The 16430-nt window shown below is 53.5% G+C and overlaps 1 protein-coding gene across 2 annotated transcripts in view; it reads left to right on the top strand.

The window, feature by feature from the left end:
* The window catches only part of IL11RA (interleukin 11 receptor subunit alpha), a 224043-nt gene that overhangs the window by 35539 nt on the left and 172074 nt on the right, over window positions 1-16430 (top strand). The window lies entirely within an intron of this gene.

The following is a 16430-nucleotide window of genomic DNA, read 5'->3' on the forward strand; positions in this document are numbered from 1 at the left end:
GGGGTCAGAGCAGGAGATGCCGCACTACAAGCCCCAGCTGGATATGGGCTCAGAGCACGAGATGATGCACTACAAGTCCCAGCTGAATATGGGCTCAGAGCACGAGATGCCACACTACAAGTCCCAGCTGAATATGGGCTCAGAGCACGAGATGCTGCACTACAAGTCCCAGCTGGATATGGGCTCAGAGCACGAGATGATGCACTACAAGTCCCAGCTGGATATGGGCTCAGAGCACGAGATGATGCACTACAAGTCCCAGCTGGATATGGGGTCAGAGCATGAGATGCCGCACTACAAGCCCCAGCTGGATATGGGCTCAGAGCACGAGATGATGCACTACAAGTCCCAGCTGGATATGGGCTCAGAGCACGAGATGATGCACTACAAGTCCCAGCTGGATATGGGCTCAGAGCATGAGATGCCACACTACAAGTCCCAGCTGGATATGGACTCAGAGCATGAGATGCCGCACTACAAGTCCCAGCTGGATATGGGCTCAGAGCACGAGATGCCGCACTACAAGTCCCAGCTGGATATGGGGTCAGAGCACGAGATGCTGCACTACAAGTCCCAGCTGGATATGGGGTCAGAGCAGGAGATGCCGCACTACAAGTCCCAGCTGGATATGGGCTCAGAGCACGAGATGATGCACTACAAGTCCCAGCTGGATATGGACTCAGAGCATGAGATGCCGCACTACAAGTCCCAGCTGGATATGGGGTCAGAGCACGAGATGCCGCACTACAAGTCCCAGCTGGATATGGGGTCAGAGCACGAGATGCCGCACTACAAGTCCCAGCTGGATATGGGGTCAGAGCAGGAGATGATGCACTACAAGTCCCAGCTGGATATGGGGTCAGAGCACGAGATGCCGCACTACAAGTCCCAGCTGGATATGGGCTCAGAGCACGAGATGCCGCACTACAAGTCCCAGCTGGATATGGGCTCAGAGCACGAGATGCCGCACTACAAGTCCCAGCTGGATATGAGCTCAGAGCACGAGATGCCGCACTACAAGCCCCAGCTGGATATGGGGTCAGAGCACGAGATGATGCACTACAAGTCCCAGCTGGATACGGGCTCAGAGCACGAGATGTCGCACTACAAGTCCCAGCTGGATATGGGCTCAGAGCACGAGATGTCGCACTACAAGTCCCAGCTGGATACGGGCTCAGAGCACGAGATGTCGCACTACAAGTCCCAGCTGGATACGGGCTCAGAGCACGAGATGCCGCACTACAAGTCCCAGCTGGATACGGGCTCAGAGCCACAGTTATAAAGTGGTCCTGGACCTGCGATTTGATCTCAGGATGCCAATGTGTTGCCATGGCAGCTGAAGGCCCGTGTAGTCGCCATCTTGGTTTTTCTAAGAAGCTGTGCTATATGCAATGCTGAGGTATTGTAATATATAGAATGATCCCCGGAGACTAAGAAAGAAGTGAAAATAGCGACTTTTTTTTCTTTTTTACAAACTTCTGGTTTTCATTGTTGTTTTTAGTCACGTGGCCTCTGTAAAATGGCTGAATCCGTCCATACTGCATAGCAACCAATCGCAGTGCAGCTCTCATTCAGCCAGAGCTGTGCAGGAAATGAAAGCTGGGCGCTGATTGGTTGCCGGGGGCAATCCTTTGATAGATGAGGCCTAGTATACTTTCGGAGTTGCGCACTCGGCCGCCATGTTGGCCCGGACGTCATTTTCAAGCTCTGCTGGGAGTTGTAGTCACCAAGCACCTGAGAGTCAGTGCACATAGACGTACATGATACAATAAGCAGATATTCCGGTGAGGAGGATGACGCCATGTTCTGACTGCGATGGCTGCTCTGTGTAAACCCTTCATGAGGGGAAACTCTGGATAAATACTTTCTTTTTTCCATTATGAAGAGGGTGCAATTACTTTCTAAATGTCGTCTGGACGTTATCCAGTCACACAGCTGCTCCGGGCGGTGGTGTGCATGTGGCGGGCGGTGCGGAGGGAAAGAGGGGTGGATAAAAAAACTAAAAATATCCCTTCTCAATGCAGGACTCTATTGTTCCCTGTTATCAGCTATTAGTGAAGGTGAACACAATTTATGATTCTCTGTTATCAGCCATTGCAGACTGCATGTGATCCATTGTCCACCATCATCGGCTGTTTGAGGCCAAATTCTCGCTTTTTCTCTGTTCTTGAATCATTGTTACCCATTTGCATGGCCTGGTGTCCCCACCCAGCGAACCCAGGAAAGTGACGGAGCCCATTTCTGTGCAAAAAAAGCAGCAGAAGAAATACAGCATGTACGTTACATGTGAACATGGCCTAAAAGTCCTAGGAAAATTTGGTATATTTTGCTATGTTCTCCAGTCTGGGCTGCGTGGCATTGGTGGAGCTGCTGCCTATGGACGGGAAGGTCGTGAGCTTGAGTCTCAGAGATCGGAGAAGAGGAGAATTCATTATTTAATTTATGCACATCAGAGATGCCGGCCCCGCCCCCGAGGAGCCACAGTGTCAGTGTGGAGAAGTCGGGACAAAGCCCTGACTGCCGGGACAGCGGGACTGAGTCCTCGAATCGGGATAGTCCCGCTGAATCCGTGAGCTATGGCACCATGCAAACAGAGCCGCAGGTGTCAGTTACATACCTGCCACAATCAGAGCAGCCTAACTCCTAAGATGCCGCAGTCACTCTGACATCAGCATTTAGGAGGTTGTCATTATCATGGCAGCTGGGTTTAAGTATTTTGTGTCTACCATCTGGAGGAGATGTTTGCAGGCATCGCTTACTGTCATGGTGGTGTCAGGATCTGTGGAGACTACAGATTCTGGCACTCTGCCTGCCAACTCCTCTGATGTCTGTGACCAGCGCAGGGAGACATGGGGATGACCCACAGACTTATGCAGGCTAGTAAGAGTTAATCTCTGCTGGGCTGCTTGTTAGTCTCCTTGATCAGTGAACCAGAGATGTTTATGCTGGCTGGACTATTTCAGTAATGCCAGTGTAGCGCCCCTGAAGCCTTCAGGAGCTACAGGGAACTGCATCCTAACCAGGATGCCGGGCCTACCCCCAGGGACCCAGAAGACCAGTGCCGGTAACAGCTAAACATTCAATCTAATCCCTGTTTTCCCCATTCCCAAAGACTGGTGACCGGCTAGGTTTGGACCCAGCAGATGACCACTTAGGGGTGGAGCCGATCCAGTTCTCTAGACGTCAACCAGCGGGGAGGGGGTCAGATAGTCAGTAAGTGGAAGTGAAAGGGGAAGAACGTAACCGTACTGACAGGAGAGTGTAACGGTGACCTGAGGGCCCAGGCGTGTGGTTGCCGGTAGAGTACGGTGGAGTACTCCCGGAACCATAGCACTGACGGGGTACAGAGCCCTAGGTCAGGCAAACGCTCCAGGGAGACCTGATAAAATCTGCACAGTGAGGGGACCATCCAGGACCTCACTGACTGTAAAGTCCGGGGGCACCAGCAGTGAAGGGAGAACCAGGGACCGGAACACCGACACTAGGGTTCAAACTGCCCGCCGTACGGACTAAACACTGAAGAGACAACCAGGAGGGGACCCCCAGACGCTCCAAGCCACAGGGACCCACCAACCAGAGACAGGTGCAGGGGAAAGGAGCCACCAGGTCATCACACTAGCACTGGAACTAAGGGGACCAGTGGTGAGGACCAGCCTTCATTGGATTGCTAATCTCTACAACACTGTGAGTAAAGAGACCAGTTGCACTGCGATCCCTGGTGTGGCCTATATTCTTTCCGCGCCCAAGAACATCGTCTATCTCTTGGGGCTTGGCCCTACTTGCGGAGGGTCCAACATCCAGGCTGAAACTAACACCAGTCCCAATGAGAATCTGTGCAGCAGCGGCTCTACTAAAATAGCCACAACCCGCAAGTGGCATCACGACAAAAACTCTCTTAACAATTCCCTGTAAATACCCCTTTTTAAAAGCGACCCCAGGGTCATGGAATCGGGCAATGGCCACCCAGTATACTGTCCCAACGTGCCCAGGACCGGCACCGAGTACCCCATAGCCCTGGGGTGTCACGCCAGCTATAGCTTACCTGTTCTGGTCCAGTGAGGTTTTCTAATCCAGACTTACTGGTGGTTGTTGTGCATTGTTGCTTTGAGCTGTTGTGGTGTTAACCCTTGTTGTCCTTTAGTTGCTGCCTTCCTGCCCTTGCTTTTCTCTTTAGTGTATTTGTTCCTGTGAGTTTGCAGTGTGTTTTAGTTTTGTTTTTTCCCTGTCTGTCTTAATCTGTTTCCATCACACTCCTGCCCCTTGCTTCCCTGGGGAAGTAACAGATTACATCTGGTAAGGAGAAGAGTAAGGCACAGGACTCCGGCATCTCCATCATTAGGAGTAATCCAGAGGTGAGGGATAGTCTAAGGTGCCCTAGAGTGAGGGACACTTTAGGAGATCTTTGTACAACGGAGACACCGTCTTTTATACATTATAGAGTACTGTGCAAGGGATCAAGCAATGTCCCATGGGGGAAGGGGGGGGCCAATAAAAAAAAATATTTTTTAAATATCAACGTTCATTCCTTCCCCCACCCCCTCCTTTACTTGGAACGAAAAACAACAATGAAAAAAAAAAAACCAACTTAATGTATGTAGTATTGCCACATGTGGTAAACGCAAAAAAAAAAGAAAAATGGAAGTGGCAGAATAGCAGCTCTATAGTCACTTCCCTCCAAAACAAAGACCAGAAAGTCGTATGGACCTCAAGAATGGGATAATAAAAACAGCTCTTCACAAAAATAAGCAAACCCTCAAATAACACTACTGACTGAACAATAAAATAGCTATAAGCCTTGGAAGGTGAGGAGTTAAAATTAGAATTGAAGAGGGGCCTACTGGGACTCTATTGCCGAATAACCCCATAAACCTGGAGCTGGCCCTGCCCATTTGTCACATTGTGATGGAGAGTCCATGGAGAGACACATTTCTATATAGCTTTATGTGATGAATGGCGGTGGTATGTATATATACATAGGAGGGATAGAGTATACGGTGATACATGCAGGCTCATATGGCGGCACATTCTGTAATACTGCCCTGTGTGCCTCTGTGGGGGGTCTGTCTGTTACTGGCCCTCTCTAGACATGTAAGAGTTAACAGTCTCCTTTCACTTTCTCTTCCATGAGTCACCCCATGAATATATAATAATATAATAGACCATGAGCAGAATGAGGCCTGACATGAGAGGAGACCCCCGGAGACCCTCTGGAATGTGTCACTTCCCCTTTCACCTTCTTACATCACTCACATGATCCGGGAGGAGGATATAGTACAAAGCAAACTCCATAATATCACTGAAAAAACACAGGAAAACTAACAACAGAAGACCCTATTATCCTTCACCCCGAGTGTCGGCACAGATACCCTGTACCCCAAGTGTGGGCACTGTTACCCTGTACCCCGAGTGTCGCTACCGATACCCTGTACCCCAAATGTGGGCACTGTTACCCTGTACCCCGAGTGTCGGCACCGATACCCTGTACCCCAAGTGTGGGCACTGTTACCCTGTACCCCAAGTGTGGGCACTGTTACCCTGTACCCCGAGTGTCGGCACCGATACCCTCTACCCCGAGTGTCGGCACAGATACCCTGTACCCCAAATGTGGGCACTGTTACCCTGTAGCCCGAGTGTCGGCACCGATACCCTGTACCCCAAATGTGGGCACTGTTACCCTGTACCCCGAGTGTCGGCACCGATACCCTGTACCCCAAGTGTGGGCACTGTTACCCTGTACCCCGAGTGTGGGCACTGTTACCCTGTACCCCGAGTGTCGGCACCGATACCCTCTACCCCGAGTGTCGGCACAGATACCCTGTACCCCAAATGTGGGCACTGTTACCCTGTAGCCCGAGTGTCGGCATCGTTACCCTGTACCCCGAGTGTCGGCATCGTTACCCTGTACCCCGAGCGTCGGCGCAGTTATCCTGTACCCCAAGTGTGGGCACTGTTACCCTGTAGCCCGAGCGTCAGCGCAGTTACCCTGCACCCCGGGTGTCAGGGCAGTTACCCTGTACCCAGGGTATCGGCATCGTTACCCTGTACCCAGAGTGTCGGCATCGTTACCCTTACCCCGAGCGTCGGCGCAGTTATCCTGTACCCAGAGCGTCGGCGCAGTTACCCTGTACCCCGAGTGTGGGCGACATTACCCTGTACCCAGAGTGTCGGCATCGTTACCCTGTACCCCGAGCGTTGGCGCAGTTATCCTGTACCCCGAGCGTTGGCGCAGTTATCCTGTACCCAGAGTGTCGGCGCAGTTACCCTGTACCCAGAATGTAGGCGCCATTACCCTGTACCCCGAGCGTCGGCGCAGTAACCCTGTACCCAGAATGTAGGCGCCATTACCCTGTACCCAGAGTGTCGGCGCAGTTACCCTGTACCCCCGGTTTTTCCCTCCCGGGGAGGTTTACTGGAGATAGTCAGTCCCTCGTCCTGGAGGCTGCAGTGATGGCTTTCGTACCTCGGCCGTGTTCTTTATCACCTGTCGTGTTTGTATTTGACGATGATTTGGGGACGGTTTTACTTTCTCGCCCACCATCTGTAATGTCGCTGAGCACCTTGCGTTGACTCCTTTGACCTCCCACGTGCAGAGCTGCGGGGACATTTTTGCCTTTATTCGGAGGTATGGGCGCTCGCTTCTTGCCCGTACATGGAAGAGATGAGGGACTGGTGATATGTACGAGGATTTATCGCTATAAACACCGGGGGTGCGGGGGCCACGCTCATACCTGACTATGTATACAGTGATCAGCGGCCGCTCCGCAGACATTAACCCCACAGCTCCAGGCTGGATCCCGGCACGGGGCATCTTCTGGGCAAACACTGTCAGATTAATGCTACTCCTCTACTACAGCCCCAGTCAGGCGCCATTAGCAGAGCTGCTGCCTCTGGGGTCACTCATCGGCCTCTGATGGGTGGTGGACAAAGCAAGCCCACTATCCTGGGCCGGATCCCACTCATCCTACTTTTCAGGAGTGGAATCGGCTCCCTGGCTCCACCAGACTCCTCTGACCCCAACAGACTCCTTTCATCCAGACTCTAAGGGTACCTTCACACTTAGGGGTGCTTCACACACAGCGAGCTCGCTGCCGAGATCGCTGCTGAGTCACGCTTTTTGTGACGCAGCAGTGACCTCATTAGCGATCTCGCTGTGTGTGACACTGAGCAGCGATCTGGCCCCTGCTGCGAGATCGCTGCTCGTTACACACAGCCCTGGTTCGTTTTCTTCAAAGCCGCTCTCCCGCTGTGACACACAGATCGCTGTGTGTGACAGCGAGAGAGCGACAAATGAAGCGAGCAGGGAGCAGGAGCCGGCGTCTGACAGCTGAGGTAAGCTGTATCCAAGATAAACATCGGGTAACCAAGGTGGTTACCCGATATTTACCTTAGTTACGAGCCTCTGCAGCTCTCACGCTGCCTGTGCTGCCGGCTCCGGCTCTCTGCACATGTAGCTGCTGTACACATCGGGTTAATTAACCCGATGTGTACAGCAGCTAGGAGAGCAAGGAGCCAGCGCTAAGCAGTGTGCGCGGCTCCTTGCTCTCTGCACATGTAGCTGCATTACACATCGGGTTAATTAACCCGATGTGTACTGTAGCTATGGTAGGAGAGCAAGGAGCCAGCGCTCAGTGTGCGCGGCTCCCTGCTCCCTGCACACACAGCTGTGCGCTGGTAACTAATGTAAACATCGGGTAACCATACCCGATGTTTACCTTAGTTACCAGTCTCCGCAGCTTCCAGACGGCAGCTCCGTGCAAGCGCAGCGTCGCTTGCACGTCGCTGCTGGCTGGGGGCTGTTCACTGGTCGCTGGTGAGATCTGCCTGTTTGACAGCTCACCAGCGACCATGTAGCGATGCAGCAGCGATCCTGACCAGGTCAGATCGCTGGTCGGATCGCTGCTGCATCGCTAAGTGTGAAGGTACCCTTAGTCTTTAAGACCCCGCCGTTCTCCTCCAAACTCCACCGTCCTCCTATACCAATCCCAGCTGTCCTCTCCCAGACCCCACCATCGTCCTCCAGATCTTGCTGTCCTCCTCCTCCAGTCCCCACCATCCTCTCCCAGGTCCCATCTATCTGCAGATCCACCGTCCTCCTCCAGATTCCTCCAAAACCCTCAATCCTCTTCTTTCAGATTCCTCCTTCTCCTCTAGAACCCATCTCTTCTCCTCCAGACCCCATCTATCCTCCTCCATACCCCCTTCTTCCTTCTCCAGACCCTTCAGTCTTCCTCCAGACCCCCTCTTTTCTCCTCCAAACTCCTCCGTGTTCCTCCAGACCCCTCACTCATCTCCACAGGGGTTTACCTTCCAAACGTTTTAAGCCCACTTTACACGTTGCAATTAGTTGTACAATCGCATTTGCGATGTGACACGCCCAGGTTGCATACGGGATCTTATGAGATCACACGTAGGTCGTTCATTTGCTGTCACACGTGCGTTAGTAGTCTATGTTAAATTGGTCAATTTTGTGTGCGATCCTTTAGATCATGTGTTCTGTGACGTATGCATTGGGCACCTTTTTTTTTTTTATTTATTGACTTGCCAAGCGTGTGTAATGTGTAGGAATGTGTTTTTACTATGTCATCTGCCATTCAGCTCTGCTACATGGCCGCTGACAGCAGACACAGACAGCCATGTAGCAGAGCTGAATGGCCGCTGACAGCAGACACAGACAGAGCCATGTAGCAGAGCTGAATGGCCGCTGACAGCAGACACAGACAGCCATGTAGCAGAGCTGAATGGCCGCTGACAGCAGACACAGACAGCCATGTAGCAGAGCTGAATGGCAGATGACAGCAGACACAGACAGCCATGTAGCAGAGCTGAATGGCAGATGACAGCAGACACAGACAGCCATGGAGCAGAGCTGAATGGCAGATGACAGCAGACACAGACAGCCATGTAGCAGAGCTGAATGGCAGATGACAGCAGACACAGACAGCCATGTAGCAGAGCTGAATGGCAGATGACAGCAGACACAGACAGCCATGGAGCAGAGCTGAATGGCAGATGACAGCAGCCACAGACAGCCATGTAGCAGAGCTGAATGGCAGATGACAGCAGACACAGACAGCCATGGAGCAGAGCTGAATGGCAGATGACAGCAGACACAGACAGCCATGTAGCAGAGTTGAATGGCAGATGACAGCAGACACAGACAGCCATGTAGCAGAGTTGAATGGCAGATGACAGCAGACACAGACAGAGCCATGTAGCAGAGCTGAATGGCAGATGACAGCAGACACAGACAGCCATGTAGCAGAGCTGAATGGCAGATGACAGCAGACACAGACAGCCATGTAGCAGAGTTGAATGGCAGATGACAGCAGACACAGACAGCCATGTAGCAGAGCTGAATGGCAGATGACAGCAGACACAGACAGCCATGTAGCAGAGCTGAATAGCCGCTGACAGCAGACACAGACAGTCATGTAGCAGAGCTGAATGGCCGCTGACAGCAGACACAGACAGCCATGTAGCAGAGCTGAATGGCAGATGACAGCAGACACAGACAGCCATGTAGCAGAGCTGAATGGCAGATGACAGCAGACACAGACAGAGCCGCACTGTCAGAATGAACTCGGGTGAACTTCACCCGACTTTATTGTCATGCTGTGGCTCTGTCTGTGTCGCGCCCTGATTAGCGGTCACCTGTGAAGGACTCACCGGTGACCGCTAATCTCCTAAGTGACTGAAGTGACCAGCCCTCTCTCATATACTCACCGATCCCCGGCGCTGCACGGCGTTCACACTGCTCCGGCGGCTTTTACTGTTTTGAAAAAGCCGGCCGCCCATTAAACAATTTCGTATTCCCTGCTTTCCCCGCCCACCGGCGCCTATGATTGGTTACAGTGAGACACGCTCCCCCTCTGAGTGACAGGTGTCACACTGCACCCAATCACAGCAGCCGGTGGGCGTGCCTATACTGTGTAGTGAAATAAATAATTAAATAATTAAAAAAAACGGCGTGCGGTTCCCCCCAATTTTAAAACCAGCCAGATAAAGCCATACGGCTGAAGGCTGGTATTCTCAGGATGGGGAGCTCCACGTTATGGGGAGCCCCCCAGCCTAACAATATCAGTCAGCAGCCGCCCAGAATGGCCGCATACATTAGATGCGACAGTTCTGGGGCTGTACCCGGCTCTTCCCGATTTGCCCTGGTGCGTTGGCAAATCGGGGTAATAAGGAGTTATTGGCAGCCCATAGCTGCCACTAAATCCTAGATTAATCATGTCAGGCGTCTATGAGACACCCTCCATGATTAATCTGTAAATTACAGTAAATAAACACACACACCAGAAAAATCCTTTATTAGAAATAAAAAAAAACAAACATATACCCTGGTTCACCACTTTAATCAGCCCCAAAAAGCCCTCCATGTCCAGCAGAATCCAGGATGCTCCAGCGTCTCTTCCAGCGCTGCTGCATGGAGGTGACCGGAGCTGCAGCAGACACAGCCGCTCCTGTCACCTCCACGCAGCTAATGAAGACAGCCGCGCGATCAGCTGCTGTCACTGAGGTTACCCGCTGTCACTGGATCCAGCGGTGGCCGCGGGTAACCTCAGTGACAGCTCAGCTGATCGCGATACTCACCTCAGTTGCTGTGTGGAGGTGACAGGAGCGGCGGTGTCTGAAGTGGTGAACCAGGGTATATGTTTGTGTTTTTTATTTCTAATAAAGGATTTTTTGGGTGTGTGTGTTTATTTACTGTAATTTACAGATTAATCATGGAGGGTGTCTCATAGACGCCTGACATGACTAATCTAGGACTTAGTGGCAGCTATGGGCTGCCAATAACTCCTTATTACCCCGATTTGCCAACGCACCAGGGCAAATCGGGAAGAGCCAGGTACAGTCCCAGAACTGTCGCATATAATGTATGCGGCAATTCTGGGCGGCTGTTGGCTGATATTGTTAGGCTGGGGGGCTCCCCATAACGTGGAGCTCCCCATCCTGAGAATACCAGCCTTCAGCCGTATGGCTTTATCTGGCTGGTTTTAAAATTGGGGGGAACCGCACGCCGTTTTTTTTAATTATTTAATTATTTATTTCACTACACAGTATAGACACACCCACCGGCTGCTGTGATTGGGTGCAGTGTGACACCTGTCACTCAGCGTGGGGGCGTGTCTCACTGTAACCAATCATAGGCGCCGGTGGGCGGGGAAAGCAGGGAATACGAGATTGTTTAATGGGCGGCCGGCTTTTTCAAAACAGTAAAAGCCGCCGGAGTAGTGTGAACGCCGTGCAGCGCCGGGGATCGGTGAGTATGAGAGAGGGGGATAGACTGACATGGACAGAGAGTGAGGGACAGAGATAGTGACCGACTGACAGAGATTAGTGCATGACAGACATTGTGAGGCGCTTCAGCTTTTCAGCTGCGCTCTGAAGCGGACCTTTTTTAAGCTGCGGTGCAGAGCGCACACCTGCGCACATAGCATCAGACACCAAAATCGTATGAGGGATGTCACACGTTACAATTCACTAGGTTCGTGCAACAAAACGCTCAATTCTAGACAAAGATACGATGTGTTTGCGATCAACAGTTTTGCGTTCAATCCTGATCGCAGGTAGCTGTCACACGCAGATACCTCACAAACGATGCCGGATGTGCGTCACTTACAACTGGACCCCAACGACGGATTGTGAGATATATTGAAGCGTGTGTAGCGGGCTTAAGACCTGATCATCTCGGAGTAGATGGACCCAGTTACAAGTCATTGAGTCTCGGCCATCTTCACTGCTGTCTGTGATGTGATGATGGACACAGAACTGCGCCACGGTCTCAGAAAGCAGGTGTGAACTGATCCTGTTATCCTTACTACCAGTAACATGGTGTTTAGCGCACCATCTATTATTGACTTACTCCCACCTGCTCTTGTTCTTTGATTATTTGGGTACTATATTGGCTCTGGCTCCCTGTACCATGGCCCTCAGGTCTATCAGACATTTCGGGGTGTCATGGTGACAGTGCTGACCCTGGGCTCTGGGTCTCACTGGCTCCCTGTACTGTGGCCCGCAGGTATCAGACATTTCGGGGTGTCATGGTGACGGTGCCGGGCTCTGGGTCTCGCTGGCTCCCTGTACTTTGGCCCTCAGGTATCAGACATTTCAAGGTTTCATGGTGACGGTGCCGGGCTCTGGCTCTCGCTGGCTCCCTGTACCGTGGCCCTCAGGTATCGGACATTTCGGGGTGTCATGGTGATGGTGCCAGGCTCTGGGTCTCGCTGGCTCCCTGTACCGTGGCCGTCAGGTATCAGACATTTCGGGGTGTCATGGTGACGGTGCCGGGCTCTGGGTTTCGCTGGCTCCCTGTACTTTGGCCCTCAGGTATCAGACATTTCAGGGTGTCATGGTGACGGTGCCGGCCCTGGGTTTCGCTGGCTCCCTGTACTTTGGCCCTCAGGTATCGGACATTTCGGGGTGTCATGGTGACGGTGCCGGGCCCTGGGTCTCGCTGGCTCTCTGTACTTTGGCCCTCAGGTATCGGACATTTCGGGGTGTCATGGTGACGGTGCCGGGCTCTGGGTCTCGCTGGCTCCCTATACTGTGGGCCTCAGGTATCGGACATTTCGGGGTGTTATGGTGACGGTGACGGCCCTGGGTCTCGCTGGCTCCCTATACTGTGGGCCTTAGGTATCGGACATTTCGGGGTGTCATGGTGACGGTACCGGGCTCTGGGTCTCGCTGGCTCCCTGTACTGTGGGCCTCAGGTATCGGACATTTCAGGGTGTCATGGTGACAGTGCCGGCCCTGGGTCTCGCTGGCTCCCTGTACTGTGGGCCTCAGGTATCGGACATTTCAGGGTGTCATGGTGACGGTGCCGGCCCTGGGTCTCGCTGGCTCCCTATACTTTGGGCCTCAGGTATCGGACATTTCGGGGTGTCATGGTGACGGTGCCGGCCCTGGGTCTCGCTGGCTCCCTGTACTTTGGCCCTCAGGTATCGGACATTTCGGGGTGTCATGGTGACGGTGCCGGCCCTGGGTCTCGCTGGCTCCCTGTACTTTGGCCCTCAGGTATCAGACATTTCAGGGTGTCATGGTGACGGTGCCGGGCCCTGGGTCTCGCTGGCTCTCTGTACTTTGGCCCTCAGGTATCGGACATTTCGGGTTGTCATGGTGACGGTGCCGGGCTCTGGGTCTCGCTGGCTCCCTATACTGTGGGCCTCAGGTATCGGACATTTCGGGGTGTTATGGTGAGGGTGCCGGCCCTGGGTCTCGCTGGCTCCCTGTACTGTGGGCCTCAGGTATCGGACATTTCGGGGTGTTATGGTGACGGTGCCGGCCCTGGGTCTCGCTGGCTCCCTATACTGTGGGCCTCAGGTATCGGACATTTCGGGGTGTCATGGTGATGGTGGCGGGCTCTGGGTCTCGCTGGCTCCCTGTACTTTGGCCCTCAGGTATCGGACATTTCGGGGTGTTATGGTGAGGGTGCCGGCCCTGGGTCTCGCTGGCTCCCTGTACTGTGGGCCTCAGGTATCGGACATTTCGGGGTGTCATGGTGACGGTGCCGGCCCTGGGTTTCGCTGGCTCCCTGTACTTTGGCCCTCAGGTATCGGACATTTCGGGGTGTTATGGTGACGGTGCCGGCCCTGGGTCTCGCTGGCTCCCTGTACTTTGGCCCTCAGGTATCAGACATTTCGGGGTGTTATGGTGACGGTGCCGGCCCTGGGTCTCGCTGGCTCCCTGTACTTTGGCCCTCAGGTATCAGACATTTCGGGGTGTTATGGTGACGGTGCCGGCCCTGGGTCTCGCTGGCTCCCTGTACTTTGGCCCTCAGGTATCGGACATTTCGGGGTGTCATGGTGACGGTGCCGGCCCTGGGTCTCGCTGGCTCCCTGTATTTTGGCCCTCAGGTATCAGACATTTCGGGGTGTTATGGTGACGGTGCCGGCCCTGGCTTTCGCTGGCTCCCTGTACTTTGGCCCTCAGGTATCGGACATTTCGGGGTGTCATGGTGACGGTACCAGGCCCTGGGTCTCGCTGGCTCCCTGTATACACAGCTGCTGCTACTTGCACAACCTCCTGTGGACTTGTCCTGATATCAGAGCAGATGACAGGAGGTTTATGGGGCTGTAAATCTGTCAGCCGGGGCATTCTTCCTGTGATGCAGCCATTATCCCCAGTGGCGCTGTGTACACATCACAGGAGCCGGAGTTTATATAAAGACTGTAGGAAGTATTACACATCATCTCACATTGCTCGGGATAGAAATATCTCCGGCCGGGACTCGCAGGCGACAAAGCGGATATGTCCTGCGGAGTATGCTCACCTCTATGTGTGATTGATGATGGGAGTTGCGGTGCTGAGGACACAGGGAGGGTGGGACAGTCATGGCGGACATGGTGTGCCCTCCGGGGGTCACGTCCGCTTTTGTTTTTGGGAAAAGTCTGGTTTATCGATGACGTTCCCATATAGAGGTCACAGAGCTGATAAGGCCATGATCGTATTCTTCACCCCCGACCTGTCAGATATCGGTGAGATCTGCTATGGTTGGACAGACATTCCCTACAGCCATGGTTTGGCGATGACTCGCCCACCCCAGGGCTCTGGGACGCCCGGTGTCGGGCTGGACTAGTCCAGGGTAGTCAGTGGTGGCGGGGCCCGACTCCGTGACCCTGGCGGGGTCAACTAATATGGCAGTTGTGGGGGTGGTAACTTTATTTACAGTTTGTGGAAATATTCGTGACGCCACCTGTGGATTGCAGCTATAGAGCCGCTGCTGCTGGATGAGACCTCCGGAGCTGATGGATTAGCAGCTGGGATGGTTCTGCTCCCCACAGGTGGAGCGGTACCCCGGGGCAGCCGTTGGTGCTTATTAAAGTCTCTGGTGCTTTGGAAATGGTGCGGTGCAGGGCGAAATAAAGGAAGCAACACCAGGGGGTGCAGTTTCAAGGTCTTTTACTCTCTGTTCAGTCGCTGCAGACAACCGGTTGCCCACTGGTGTGCCGGGATCTTCTGTCAGGGACCTCCGCCGATCCCGGGTAGTTCTTAAAGTAAATGCCGGTGCACCCTTATTTGTGTCTCCTTCCTAGGCTGGCTTCAAAGCCTTGACCTTCATAGATAAACTTGTCTCGGCCTCCACCATAGGGTCTGGTCAAGAGGGCTTGCGTGGCTGGAATCTTGCCCTCTTCCCAGGGGATGTACAGCAGGTTGTGGCCCGGGGCGCTTGCAGCCGCCTGGGGCCTTCGGTGTTTACTTTTGGAAATGTCTTTCTTCCCTTAGTTTCTAGGGACCGTCCCCTGACTGCAGCCTGATCCCTCCACCCGATGTTCTAGTGGAACAGGCCACGAGCTTGAAAGCCTTCCGTGGCCCTGGAATCCGCTCTTTCCTGTCTGTGGTGTCACCTGGGCCTAGCTGGGCCCTAGGGTCTCCACCAGGAAGCTTCTCTTTCAGCCACTTTCTCTCCATTCTGCTGAGGTAACTACCTCCACCTCCTTCTCCTTCTCCTTCTCAGCAACTAACTGCACTTGAACTTCTTGTCTCTGCTCTTTCTGTTGGCTCCTCCCACTTTCCCTATTGCTAGACCCCACCCTATGGGTGAAGAGATGGGTCTTACGGCCCCCCAGCATGCAGCATGGGGGTAGCTGCCACTATCCCCGGTCCAAAAATATGGCCAACAATAGGTGTAGTGTGAATTTGCCTGTGAACCGGCCTTTACCCTAGTCCTTACCCGGGATGGGACGTCACACCTGTGGCTGAGGTGCAATGTCTCTGTGGAGACGGAAGCCTCAGGGGCGCCACAGCGACGTCTCGCACCATCTGGTGTCGGGCACCCTGTGATGATGTCCATGGGCAGCAGTGATTAGTGGCTATAGCAGCAGCATCGAGCCCAGGCTGAATGGTGGAGCCGAGAGCCGGCGGCTCCCTGCTCCACCACTATAGTCACGTGTCCAGTCTGATTGTGGACAGGTCGGACATGGAGCTGTGCAGATACTGACCCCAGGGTGCACGCTTTCCTTTCTTCCTCCTCCATGGAGAGACTAGTGTCAATCACTGCTGGGTGTTTGGTGCATTGGAGCAATTCAGCAGTTCAGCCATTCATGGGCATTGTTTATGCTGACACATTGTAACAAAGCCTCAGCTGTGAGTAATAGGTGTCAGATCTTGTGTCATCTGTTGTCTATTTCAGAGGATGAAACGCGATAGCGCCGTCTCCACGTCCCACAATCCCTTTATCCCCGGTCAGTCATCTGAGGGCGGATTATCTGCTCCTCCAACAGCGGGATCCAAGGGGGACGGGGCGGGGGACCGTGTGATCTGTGAATTGGGGTGCAGGGACCCAACAGGTCTGTGTGCTGCAATACATTTCAGCGGGATGTACGCACTCATGTACCTGTACCCCAGGTTGTGGTAGTGACCTCTGCCACCACGAGCGCTGCGCCCCTGCCTAATGCTAGAAAAGTGTCTAATAGAATCATTGGGACGAG

Source organism: Anomaloglossus baeobatrachus, chromosome 1, assembly GCF_048569485.1.
Source record: "Anomaloglossus baeobatrachus isolate aAnoBae1 chromosome 1, aAnoBae1.hap1, whole genome shotgun sequence".
In the NCBI taxonomy this organism is placed as follows: Eukaryota; Metazoa; Chordata; class Amphibia; order Anura; family Aromobatidae; genus Anomaloglossus; species Anomaloglossus baeobatrachus.